A 14556-nucleotide genomic window follows, 5' to 3' on the forward strand; every position below is an offset into this window, starting at 1 on the left:
ATCATAAAACTTGGCAATTTGTGTACTATCCTTGTGCAGTGGTTCTGTGTGTGATTTGGTGAACATACTGTTTTACTGAGTTTTCTTTTCCCTGCTTATAGAAGGTACATTTCCACATATGATCAATCCTGATGGCTTTCACTCTGGTTGTCGGTTCTGGCTGAATTTCACCATTTCTCTAGTTTTGGCCACAGATACCCAGCAAGAACAGGAAGAAGGAGTGTGTGTGCTTGTGTGTATGCGTGATGTGTGTATGCGTGATGTGTGCAGTAAATGCTTAAATGTTTGAAGTCACGCCAGTTCCTCATGTGACATCACCGCGTCGGTGACGCTCCTGGCTGCGGGTGGCATCTAGGGCCGTGTGGTGCAGCATGGATTGCGCCACATTGAGCCACTTAAGCTGTATGAAGGCCCTGAGGGTGAGGAAGCACTGGGGCAGGGGGGGCAGTCTCCTGCCCCTAGGCCTTCTCTCCATTTTTGGGTTACCCACGCAAGAACAAGGGCTTTTACAGCTCCGAATCCTGCAAGGTGTTGGATGTCAGCGCTGTCACAACTAACAAAACCATTAGAAAACAGTGCGACCCCCCCCCCCCACTCAAATGGGCCTTTGCAATCGGATCTGTTCCCCTTTGTGCATCTGAGAACACGGCTCTCAGAACCAGGCAGAGACACAGCGATTCCTTCCCTTTCAAGCGCATTCTTCCGAGGTGAACGTGCCATCTGAATGCAGGGGCCTCGCTGACACCCTCCGCGATAAGGTCTCTCCCTATTCGCACATCAGATTTTATGGAGATTCCTCACAGCCTGAGGAAATAAACTAAATGCAAGCAGCCTGTAAATGACAGTGACAGGCATGGAGCATTGGTGTGACTGCTGGCGAACCCTCGCGGTCCATGAGACCGACGCCGGCGGGGCTGGAGAGTAGCGGTGGGCCCGGACATGAGGCATGTCGACAAGCGGGCACGGGACGCGAGGCACAACCCCGAGAAAGAGTCAGTGTGTAAGAAAATGAAGTCAGACATGGAGACGGTGTGTGAGAAACTGGAGTCAGATACATCATCCCATGTAAGAAGACAGGAGTCAGATACATTGTCCCATGTAAGAAGACAGGAGTCAGATACATCGTCCCATGTAAGAAGACAGGAGTCAGATACATCGTCCCATGTAAGAAGACAGGAGTCAGATACATCGTCCCATGTAAGAAGACAGGAGTCAGATACATTGTCCCATGTAAGAAGACAGGAGTCAGATACATCGTCCCATGTAAGAAGACAGGAGTCAGATACATCGTCCCATGTAAGAAGACAGGAGTCAGATGCATCGTCCCATATAAGAAGACAGGAGTCAGATACATCGTCCCATGTAAGAAGACAGGAGTCAGATACATTGTCCCATGTAGGAAGACAGGAGTCAGATGCATCGTCCCATGTAAGAAGACAGGAGTCAGATACATTGTCCCATGTAAGAAGACAGGAGTCAGATACATCGTCCCATGTAAGAAGACAGGAGTCAGATACATTGTCCCATATAAGAAGACAGGAGTCAGATACGGAATTGTAGTGCAAAAATAGAGGCATCCAGGGCTGTGCAGCGATATTTTGAAGGGCAAGGGTTGGACCAGTAATTATGCGTGATCGTCGGTGATCAAAAGCTAGCATTCATTAAAATTTGCCAAGTTTGGGTGAGGGGGGGGCAGTCCCTTTGATAAAATTCGAAAAGATGCACTCATGCCAGTGCCCGCCCCCCCAAAGGACTGCAGGAACCACATTCACACTGAACAAACACCGAACACCTATAACATTAAAACCACCTGCCTAATATTGTGTTGGTCCCCCTCGTGTCATCAAAACCGCTCTGACCCGTCGAGGCATGGACTCCACAAGACCTCTGAAGATCAGGACCCAAGGTTTCCCAGCAGAACATTGCCCAGATCATCACACTGCCTCCACTGGCTTGCTTTCTTCCCATAATGCATCCTGGTGCCATCTCTTCCTCAGGAAAACAATGCGTACGCATTCAGCAATAACTTTCTCAGAAATGTGCACTGGAGTTGCTCTCCTGTGGGATGGGACCAAACAGGCCAGCCTTCACTCCCCACGCACATCAGTGAGCTTTGGGCACCCATGACCCCATCATCAGTTCACCGGTTGGCCTTTCTTGGACCACTTTTGATAGGTACTGACCACTACATACTCGGTACACCCCAAGGGATGAAGATGCTCTGATCCCATCGTCTAGCCATCACATTCTGGCCTTCTTCAAAGTCACTCAGAACCTCACACTTGCCCATTTTTCTTGCTTCCAACACATCAACTTCAAAAGCAGATGGTTCAGTTGCTTAATATACAACAGCATCCTTGACAGGTGCCATTGTATCGAGATTAATGTAATTCACATCACATGTCAGTGGTATTAATGGTATTGCTGATTGGTGTATACTGTACTTTAAACTACAATTATTGGTAAATGGAACTGCAACATTGCAGGTTTAATATATAAAATTATTAGTCACTAGTAAAGTTCTCTGAATTAAAATATTTAAAATGCAAAGTAAATATAAGGGATAACAAAAGTTACTTAAACAGTTTATGCTGTTATACTGTTATACTGCAGGGGATATGTGAACCACGGCCGGCATCAGCTTGAGCTCAGTTTTAAGTGCAATTGTGTGATGCCCCCAAAAAATAAAAAAACGGGAACAAAGATAACAGCTGAGCAGAAAGGCAGCATGTGATGTAGCTGACGGACAAGGTCGGCGGGGTCACGGTGCACCAGGAGACACCTGAGATGAGAAGCTCTCCTCTATCCTATAGAAGTGCTCCTTTTATGGGTGACTAATGACAGGTGCTCTTATCTTGTTTGTTTGTGTCTATTTCTACAATTTGGGTCAAGTGATCCCCCTTTGACATTCTGATCTGCGATCAGGGTGCCCCCCGCCCCCCATGGACTGCAGGCCAGTGTGATAGCTCACGCCGCGGTGGTACTGGGACCCATCGTTCTGCCTCGTGGGGGGATGGAGGGGCTTATTATGGGTCTCAAGAGCCACTGGAAGTGGACTGCTGCCTGAATTAATAATCAGAATCAAATGAGATAAACATCCAATCATTAGTTATGAATCATTCATTTTACATTCATGTTAAATTAATTGGCTGAGAAATATATGTTTGTGTTTTCATCCCTTTATGAATTATTAAATAGACATTTTGTTAGTAAATGAGTAACTAATCATTCTTAGCTCCTAAACATTAACACAAGCTAAATGCAATGCACATTCATTTAGATTTTATTTGAAATAAAATAGCAGCAAAGTGTTTTATTTGAACCAGAGTGAAAAGCAGCATCTGATCTATAACTAATATGTCAGGCTCCATTTAATTTGTGCAAATACATTCAGCCAACAGCTAATCAAGGATAATTAACAGGGAGCTCTGTGTGGAAACGGGCTGTAATCACTCAGGATTTAAACGCCTCATTAAGCGGGACCGCAGTGACAGGGAGTGCATTAGGTTGCCTGAGGCCCTGCATGGGCGCCTCCTGCTGGTCTGTGCAGGCTCTGCAGGTGAACTCAACTTGGATGCCCTGTCTGCCGCGTACCTGGGAGGGGTGACATGAGGACACGTCAAACGGCGGCATCTCCAGGTGTCTGGAGAGGACGACACTGACTGGTCCTGCTCCTTCCCGCACCAGTCCTTTCTCTTGTGCCTTGTGATGGACTGGCTGTCAATCAGGCTGGGAGTTAATTACCTCCCCGGCCCTCTAAGTCAGAGATGGGGTTGCGACCTCCGACCCCTGGGGGTCGCTCTTCTTTTCTCCCTTCCGTCTCAGGAGGAAGCCTGACGGCAGCGGGACCTGGCTGGACCACATGGGGGGGTCTCTGTGAGCCCATGAGCTCACTGACAAGGTTCTGGAGCATGTTTCATTATGTTGCTCTCTTAAGATAGTGTGTGTGTGTGTGTGTGTGCCTCTGTGTGGCTCTGTGTGTCTGTGGGTGTCTGTATTTGACTGTGTGTGTGCTTGTGTGTGTGTGGTCTATGTGCATATGTGTGTGTGTGTGTGTGGCTCTGTGTGTCTGTGGGTGTCTGTGTATGACTGTGTGTGTGTTTGTGTGTGTATGTGTCTGCGAGCGGGTTTACCTATCCTTATGGGGACATAATGTCCCCATAACGTGATAAATATCCATTTTTTTCCCTTATGGGGACCAGTTTACTGGTCCCCATAAGGGAAAACTATTTTATAAAAATCAGTGACTGCTATGAAAAAACTAAATATGCAAAAACTCTTGTATTTTGTTTGGTTACTTATGGTGGGGGATAAGGTTGTCATAGTTAGCGTTAGCATTTTTCCCATTGAAATGAATGAGCGGTCCCCATAAGGATATGTTTACCCTACATGCGCGTGCGTGTGTGTGCATGTGTGTGTGTGTGTGCGTGTGTGTGTGTGTCCGTGTCCGTGTGTGTCTTTGTGTATGTGTATGTGTCTGAGTGCCTGCATCCTGAGGCCGAAGTTATGCATGGAGCTAGAATGGACTGAAATTTGTGGGATTTGCACTCACCTGGTGCCCCATCACGCAGTGCCCTGCTGCTTGGGGGGGCTTTCCACTCTCCACTGGACCAGAGTGCATCAGATGAACACACCGACACTTTTTGCCTCCTCTTTTTCACTGGCCCTGCCCCCCTGACTCCTCCCACCCCCTCACTCCCTTGACTCCTCTCCATATTAGGAACATTCCGGCGTTTCCTGTTTACCGCAGATCCTCGCTTTCCTCTCAGTATGATTGAATTCGTTCAGTATTTACGCAGATCCATCTCTTCTGTCTCTCATTAACGTTGGTTTTATCTGTCTGATTGTCACTACAGCCTCCAGCATGTAAGCGGGACGGTTCACCCCAGAGACACACGCTTCTCCTGACACCTCCGGCTTGCTGAGCGTCCTCTCTGCCTTTACAGAGCAAAGGAACTTCATTCCAACAGCCGTAGACATCTCCCATATCACCGATCCCCAGACAGAACGCACCAGAACGACGATCCAGGCGACACAGCACCTACAAGCCGACGAAATCAAATCTCACACTCGAGCATGCGTTCCCCAAAGACGAGGGAAAGAGAGAAATGTGATTTCAGGCGACCAGAACACACCTGTGCCTCAATTTCAGTAAACAGAAAAAAAGGGCGAACTGGCTAAATAAATAAAGAGCGATATGCGGAGGAAAATGAAACTGTCATCACTTTGTGAACGAGAAAGAATGAGGGAGTGAGCGAAGGGCCCCCGGACCTCTATTGGGTTAAAGCCCCTGAAATCGCATCACTAAAGATCTGCCTTCTTTTCACAAATATGATCCTGGGCAATTACTGGCACTTAGGAGGCCGGTCCAGTAGGCAGGGGGAAAATTCAAAGTGCTCCACGGTGGCATGGAGGAACAGAAACTCGATTACAGTGATGGAAGGTCCAGCATGCCGATGAGAGGCAATGTGGGGCTGGAGGAAGGAGAGGCGAGTCCAAATACCTGCACAGGACCTGCTTCCTGGCCTCTCGATCACTTCACTCAAACTCAACATCACATCCAATCCCAGCACCAGAAAGTGCATTTCTGATGTTTCTCGGCAATGATTTGGTTTATATCCATTGGCTGGTCAATGTAACAAGAAAACACAAGGGCCATTTTTCCCCAGGTGGTGATGTAATGTCATAACAATGTACTGTATTGCGTTATTCCTGTTAAATATGCCGCCTCTGAAACAATAAAAAGAATGTGAATTTCAAGAATAATGAGAAAACACATTTAAAAGTGAAATATCAGAAGGCTTGTATGAGAAATAGCATTCACCCTTCTGTAGCATGTTGCCAAACCGGCTATTGGAGCTTAGGAGGGGAAAATGATGTTGGGGAAGACATGTGGGTTCGACAAAGGAAATGAGATGCTGGAAGAACTTTTCTGAGTATAACAGTGTCATGTGTATCTTTCGACTTGATGCTGGGCTCATGCCAGTCCCCAAGTCCTACTAACCACACAGCCGGAGTTCGGAGGGGAAGTTTGTCCTGAAAGCCATGGTGGCCGTAACGGGATCAGAGCCGCCGACGGACAGAGCAGAGCTTTTGTGTTTACGCTGATGGTCCGGTGGGCGGGGGGGAGGATGTGAAATGAGGGGGCGGAGAAGGGAAGCCCTCGGGGACCCCGGTCATGACCACGATCCCCCCCCCCACCCGCCGGCGGACCGGCGAGCTAATGGCCACGGTCCCTCTCTGATTTCCCCAAATTGTCTTATCGGGCCGTGCCTGATTGGCGAATAAAACCGTGACCCTTTGCCTGGAATTCCTCGGCATTCACACGCACATCTTGGGAACACAGATGGGCAGATAGACGGGATCAGTGCAGCCAGTGAAGTGGCTAACAAGGCCCATTACAGAGCCTTTCATACATGGCGCTGCGGCTGAGATCGGGGGCCCAGAGAGGAGGGGCTAGCGGCCCCCACTAACCTTTCAGGTCCACATCATTGTCCGGCCGTAAAAGTAGCTGCCATTGTGTGGGAAAGGTTTTTTTGGGGCAGGGGTAGGCAACGGGAGGGGAGGGGAAGGCGGGGGGGGGCAAGAGATAAGTGGCTCCTCCTTTCTGATTCACGCTCTGCTGCCCCAGGAGGAGCCAGGCGGAGAGTCAGCGATACAGTGGCCCTTTGTGGCAGGGCGGGGGCGTCTGTAGGCTGAGCCGGGCGAGGAGTTCGCAGAGGGAGGTAAAGGAGAGGGACAGTGCAGGGGAGGAGAGTTGGGGGGCAGGAGAGCAGGGGCAGGCGGGGCACGGCTGAGGGGTGGCAGTCAGCCTGGAGATGGAGCGTGCTGTTCCCTACTTCAGCCCCCCCGCCAAAAAAAAAAAACATTTTCAACAGGAGTGCACAGGATGGGGGGGCCAGGGGAGACATAGCTTCACAAGAGATGCTCAGAGCTTTAGCAGAGCGATGGGGCTTGTGGTCCATGGCGCCCCCTATGTGTGGCAAGCAGGCTGTGCAGGGCAATCAACAAGGTGCCCCCACTGGTACGGATCTTGGTGAAGCAGAGGGTCCTGCACACATGATTACACTCACCAACGTGCAAGTGTGCACGTGAGCGAGCCGTGCAGTACGCATGTCTCATATCGACCCATGCTAAGATAAGTCACAGGCTCTTTGCAGTAACTGCTTCTGCAATTAGCTCTTAATTACCATGGAGTGATTATAATGGGATCATTATGGATCGTTCATTAAAGCCCAGTCATATGACACTACAGACAGCTTAAAAGCTGGACTGTGGGCAGAAGGGATGCCAGTTAGAGAGCTAGGATGAGGAACCTCAAACACAAACGGCTTTGGTAAATATTTAGCAGCAGAATTTGGGAAACTGAACGGCCTGCAAACACTGAGTCATATTTCAAACACTGAGTCTGCTTTGTTTACTGAATTTTTTTGAATGACCAAGGTTAATTTCGCCAATGCATGCTTTTAGCTTTCAAATTTATCTCTATAAACTATGACACTTTCGCTCATGTCATTTCTGACTGCCCCGCTCATTTTTCTTTTGTAATTTCAAACCGTGGCTTTGATGGTGGAGAACCACACGCCGTATTAATACAGCAAGTGACCTCAGCGAGACTGGAACCAAAAAACATAAATCTCCGAGATACAGCCTCGTTTTCATTGCACATCATCAAGCGGTTTGATTGAATGGCCTTACATTGTTGCTTTGTGACAATGGCCACGGGAGAGTGATAAATTAATGCTGATTGTGACAGATGTAAGCCATGATCTATTGTTCAATGTCACCCACCCCCACCTTCTTAACCCCCCCGCATACTAACAGTGACAGGTTTGGGGCACTTTGGGTATGCTGGCAATTCAGTTGTTTTTTTCTCTTATGGGCATAGATTTTACTTCTTGCAAAAGTCTTTTCCTTATTTAATGTACAGTGAGAATAATTTTGTGTTGTTTTTTTTCCCAATTATTAGTCATTTTATTGGGGGGTGGGGGGAGCAGGCAATTTTATCCCATTTACAGTCGCCCCTCCCGATTTGTGAATTTGATGGTTGCAATCTCGGTTTTTCAGAAGTTGGTTGTAAACAAAAAAATGTGCGTATTTTTGGATGATGCCAAAAATATATAAACAATACTGAAATTATTTGGATCACATTAAATCATAAAATACATAAATGTTTGTGTCATTTAATATTTGTTAGTCTACATACATACCACATCTGTAATATTGAAAGTTATCTTTGGTGAAATAAATGAATAGATCGATAAATGAAAGAACCATGGGACCCCCGTAATTGCATAGATACTCTGTGCATCTTTGTCTCGGTGAGCAGCCTCACTCACATGTGAGCCGTCTTTGTGGTCATGGAACCTCACATTTCTCGCAGTAACTGTCAAACTTTCCAGTGCCAATAATTTTGCAGTTATCACCATGGCCCAAGTACTGCTCTCAATGTTCACCTTCATGAGGACCTTCTCCCCAAAGCCTCACAGATGTGATTGAGTGGTCATTTACAAATGGCCCCCAGTCGACTCAGAAAGGAAGTCCATTTTTGGGGAATATAGGCAACGAGAGGGACTCCTTTACGGTATTCAGCCTGGCTGTCAGCTGCCGGGGGGGGGAGGGTGTCCGGTTGTTGGAGCATTTTCTTGCTGCACCCTGGTCTCGTCACAGAGCCCCCGTGGGGGGGGGGGGGGTGTCTTTACGTGACAACAGACAGGGCAGCTTCCACTCCACAGCACTGAACGCCAAGCCCGTCTGAGACTGTCTGAAGAAGAAGAAGGAAAAAAAAACACAGTACAGCCAGTGCCATTATGAATGCAGAGGGGGGCAACCCGCACATAAGCCAGGCCTCAACCAGAAAGCTTGAGTATTAATCCCTCCTGCCGCCACCGGGGGCAGACGGGGCATCGACGGTGCGCCTGAATGGGACGAAAGTGAGGCTGGAGCTCAAACTCCAGCTAGCAGATGTTAAAGGCACAGTCATCTGGCGTGTGTGGCAACAGGCAGAGTTACAGGCCGGCTGGACCTCCTGGCGGGGGAACCTGCTGCACGCTACATGCACACGGCCCCCATTTCAGCCCCCGCCTTGGCCATCGCTATAAAGCCTAGGGGTCCCTAACCAGCGGCCAGTCAGAAAGCAGCTCTCGACGGACGTTTTGGCCCCATCTTCTTGCTGGTTTCTGATTGGACGCCAGACCCCCGCCCATGACTCGTCCAAGCGGCTCTTGGCCACGGTCCCTGAGTGAAACTGCAGGGTCTGTAAAAGTTATTTATTTTGCTGAGGCCTGGATCTTTCAAATAAACGTTAGCTGCTTGCATTGTAAGTGCTGGGGGCTTTGGGTCAAGGCGATGTCTTCCAGCCAAGATGCTGTAATTCAGAGAGAGAGAGATTCAAAACATCTCAGCAGATACAGGTGGCCACTTCATCTACAAGTGCCAGCAGTTATGTCTCATGATTTATAAACTGTACTTATACTCATCATTTGTGCGTATTATAAATAAATGGCATTTGTGAGTTATGCGTAGGTTTTGATAAGCTGTTCATATTGTTGTTTTAAATGTCATTTGTGTTTCGGTCTGGCCTCCAGTAAAGGGGCTCAATTTTCCATTCAGTCAGAATCAGCCTGAAGGGTTCCTTTTTTTGGGAGGGACAGGCATTCTTGGCCCAGATTTTGTTTTTGAAAGATGTTTTACTAGATCAGTGCAAACGCAATTACAAATCAATTACAATTCTAGAACCTGGAATATGAAAACAATAATGTTCTTTCTTTGTGTGCATATCTGTGTAAGTGTGTGTGTGTGTGTGTGTGTGTGTGGGGGGGGGGGAATCATGTGTATATTACACTGTGGGGACTAAATGACCCCACAATGCGATACAAACCTGTTATTTTGATGTTGTGGGGGGCATTGTTTTGGTCCCTACAATGGAAAACTCAATTTTATAAAAATCTATGAATGCGATCAAAAAAACTAAAAATGCCAAAAGTCTTGTATTCCATTTAATTCCACGGTTAAGGTTAAGGCAGGTCGTCATTGTTGGAATTATGCTTATGTCCATAGAAATGAATGGTGAGTCCCCACAAAGATATAATTGGAAACGTGCGTGTGTGTGTGTGTGTGTGTGTGTGTGTGTGAGTTCCACAGTGACAGACAGCATCGGAAAGCTGGGAGGACGCCATGGCGACTGTTTCAGCCTCGTTCTGGCTGTGCCCCCCCCAGCCCCAGTGGCACTGAGCCCCTGCTGGACGGGGTCATGTCAGACATCGGCCCCCATCGCGCGCCTCGTCCCCCCCACATCTCCCCTGCCAGCGCTGTCACCACGCCCCGCTGAGACAGCACATAGCAGACACAGCCCCTCCGATCCCCGCCTGTTGGAGGAAGGGGGGGGGGCAGGGGGCAGGGGGTACCCTGCTCATTATGCACTCATCATTTTGGAGAGACTCTCCAAAGAGTGCACTAGAGGGAGCGTCAAGGCAGAGAGGAAGACCAATAGGATCACTTCCTCCCCCCGCTACTGGCCCCCGTTCCTGATCCCTCTGTCTCTCTGACATTATAAATCAATCAAGGGCCCGGGACAGACACTGCACGCACCCTGACGGGTGGGTACTGTCCCGGCAGCTCAGACAGCACATTCCCCAATAATTTTCACCCCATTGCTGGATGGTAGCAGTTTAAGCCACAACCTCTATGTAGGGGTTTGAGTTCGGGGGTGACGAACAGGCGTCCGCAGGCACCGGCCAGGTCTGTGAGCTGTGTCAGGCTCAGCTACCCCAACCGTCACCCCTTCTCGTCGCATTTCACAGAAGGGTGATGCACATATCTTCACTTTACCAGGGGCTTGTTTCACGAAACAGAATTTCTTAATTAGCCAGAACTTGTTGGATTTAAGGTAGTCTGGGTTAAATGTAAATGAACAAATATATAGTCCGTCTAGTACAGACTACCTTAAATCCAACAAGTTATCTGGCTAAGAAATAAAAATCCTGCTTCATGAAACAGGCCCCAGACCTACCTTAAATTATTTTGCTTACCTCATCAATTTAATCCACTGTTACATTACTATAAAATAAATATGGGGACATACACAAATATTTATTCCACATAAAAGCAAAGGCAAAAAGAATGAAATTGGAAAACATAAGGACAGCATACTTGTCAGAATATTCTATGCATTTTTTTCTTGATTACGGTACTCCACCCAAACGGTAAGTGTTATAAGATTTCAAAGAGATATGGAAGCATTCTTGGCAGCAGGATCTGGCACTGGGAGACGCATGCAGGGAAAGGGTACCTACCTAGAAAAGTGAGCCAGAAGAGTAAGAGATATTCAAAACATTTCTTTGGACTGGGGGAATGAAAATGAGGAAATAACGTATTTGCTTGTCAGAATATACCATCTCCTAACCTGTCTAAATTATCAGTTTGAAACGGTTTATCTTTGTTTGATATTTACATTCCTTTACAGGCTCACATCCAGAAGCTAACGAAAGAAAAAATTTAGCATTGACCAAGATCTACATTCCAAAATATTTTACATCCACCAAAGCTATGAGGAAATTTAATTTGATTTAGTATGTATATTTATTGCCAACTGAGCTGTGGTCATGTGACAGATCCCCATGTTCAATAAAATGCACACCTTTCATAATGTTTTTAATAAGTGAAAAAGTTTTAAAAAGGACTAAACAAAGGAGCAAAACATGAAATGTGTGTGTTTCTCATGATGGACAAAGGAAGGTTGAAGCTCTGTAAGCTCTACATAGCAGCAAGACCCCTGCGCTCCCATTGAATCAGGAGGACAGATGCATTATGGGAAACGTGCCGCTCACTGCTTGTAGAACCGCGTGTGTTCACGCGTGCAACACAGCGTGCTCCACTTGCCCCACATACTCCATGATCTTTGTCTGGAAAGCTTCCCCCTACTCACCACAGCAACCAGCCCAGCACCCCACCACTCCAAAAAACCTTTCCTTCTGGGGGGGTGGGGGGTGCTTGCATGTCTGCGGCTGTGCACTCATGTGTGGCAGCATGCGTGTATTCAAGTGGCCCAGCTCCTCCTTTTTATGTCTGAGTTTTGTGGTAAAAAAAATTTGCATTTGGTTCCTTTTTAAAGCGTAGCGCCTGGAGGGGCCAGTATCCTGCCAGGCAGGGCAGGAAGGCAGGACTGGAGGCCGGGCGGCAGGGTGGGTGGGGCAGGCGGGCGGGCCGAGGAGAAATCCACTGCACATGGGCGGCCACCCGGTTTACAAGAGGGCCTCCTTCCTGCAGAAAGTCAAGGGTGTCCTGCCCTAACCCTCCTGCTAACGGACAGCTGGATTCTCAAAGACACCTTGGACGAGGCTTTGGCCCTGTTTTTCTGCACTTTGTATTTAAAGAGCTCAGTATAGTATATGCATACTACATGCTCATTTGAGTATAGTGTACGTCAGTGGCCCCCAACCCCTGGCTGTTGGTAATGACCAGTACCGGGCCGTGGGTCATGTGGTACCAGTCCGCGGGCTGCACAGATAATATTAAAAACTTCAGTCACGTGATAGTTACTGCTAAAAATAGTCCCACAAGCTAGTAAGATGTATAAAAAGCAAATGTCTCTTGATCGTTTCTTTGGAAAGGGGGACAGACCCAGTGAGGAGACAGAAGAGGAGCCTACTGCGTCTAAGAGGAAAGCTAATATTAACAGACAGTACCAGGAGTCCTATTTAAAATTTGGATTTATTGCAACCGGCGATTCCCATGCACCAAGGCCGCTCTGCGTAATATGCGGCAATCGGCTTTCAAATGACGTGTCGTTGTCTCCCATCAGCCCTAGATGGGAGAGGCTCACTGCAGAGAAACAGGCCCAAGGCTCTCACTGATTCAGCGTTGCGGTGAAGTCATATTTTTTTATGCACTTTGTATTTGTTTTTGTGGTAAATCTTGAATTATTTTAACAAGATGTTCAAAGTTTACCAGAGCATTAGCGTGCTGAGTGAATGTTACTCGTGTTATATTGTTTGCTCGATGTTATGAGGATGCTGTTAATAAAGCTGCAAATGCACATTGGATTTACGTTTATTATTATATTTTAAAGATACCCCATTATTATTTTTTTTAAATATCCCCATTTTTAAACGTATCATTTATTCATAAAAATACGTATATTTATCTGCTACTCCTTAAAGGCCGGGCCGTGAAAATAGTTTCTGATATTAAATCGGTCCGTGACGAAATAAAGGTTGGGGACCACTGGTGTACGTATACTACATGCTCATTTGAGTATAGTATATGTATACTTCATGTTCATTTGAGTATAGTATATGTATACTACATGTTCATTTGAGTACACACACTAGAATTTTGAGATTTTCAGTTTTTTGATTGCAGTAGCAGACTCGTATAATATTGAGTTTCCCCTTGTGAGGACCGAAAAAATGGTCACCACATCGTCAAAATAGCGTTTTTTTTTTTTTATCACATTGTGGGAACATTTGGTCCTCACAATGTAATATATACATAACCCATACACACACACACACATAATGGTACTAATATATATAAATAGTATATGAGGCAGCCAGCAGGCCAAACAGTAACGACACTGGGCATGGTATAGGCCGTCCTTGCCCTTTCCACAGTGATTGGTCACCAGGCAGCAGGTGACCAGAGCTCAGATGGCCCTGGTTATGGTTTATGCTGGATCAGCTGGGCGGAATCAGGGAGGAAGATCCCCTTCACAGGTACAGAGCTCTTGCTGTGTCCTCATTAAACCCTGCGCTCTAGGACCACGACCCACAGCCCCGACAGCTCGACAATCTAATGTGGCCAATCACGGTGGATTGTGGGATGCAGTCACATGATTAGTGTGGGATAGTCATCCATGCAGTCAGGTTCATGATTCTGCTTAAAGCTTATCATACTGGATTTACAACCCCCCCTACCTTCAGAATTGAATATTAACATAGATAGCTTTATCCTTAGCCGTTAATTTTCCCTAATAATCCTGGGATGCCCACATAATGTGTTGCGTCTGTTGTCTAAGTTACTATGACCTACTACTCCATCATAAAGAGGAAGATGTGCAAAAGTCTGGTGTAAAAATGATCAACAATGTCATGCTGGCTGCCTACACTGACAAATAAAAATCATACAGGAATAAATGGATAAAACCGCCCAGGAAGGATAATCAGTTGGCACTATTCAACCAAGCAGTGGGCTACTGGTTTGGGTCTGAGCCTGAGAAAACGATGCTGAAGATCCAAGAACAAGAAACTTGTAACATAACTAGCTGTATAAACAGAACACAAGTTTCAAGCTGTTAGCATGGTACAAAGGCTGAGGTTATCCACTGAGCAAACAAACAACAACATCTGCCAGCTTAAGATGGCTGTCTGGCAGCTTTTTGGCTGCCACTCAACTCTTGCCTGCACAGCCAACATGTCACAGCGTTTTCACCAGCAAGTGCACGCAAATCCCGGAAAGAAGCCGTGCTGTGATCTCTTAATCGCAGACAATCCTGTGGCGATCCGCTCAGAAGTGGATCACTCGTCGAGATCTGTGCCTTTGGAGGGGAAACAACTC

Source organism: Paramormyrops kingsleyae, chromosome 2 (assembly GCF_048594095.1).
Source record: "Paramormyrops kingsleyae isolate MSU_618 chromosome 2, PKINGS_0.4, whole genome shotgun sequence".
Lineage (NCBI taxonomy): Eukaryota > Metazoa > Chordata > Actinopteri > Osteoglossiformes > Mormyridae > Paramormyrops > Paramormyrops kingsleyae.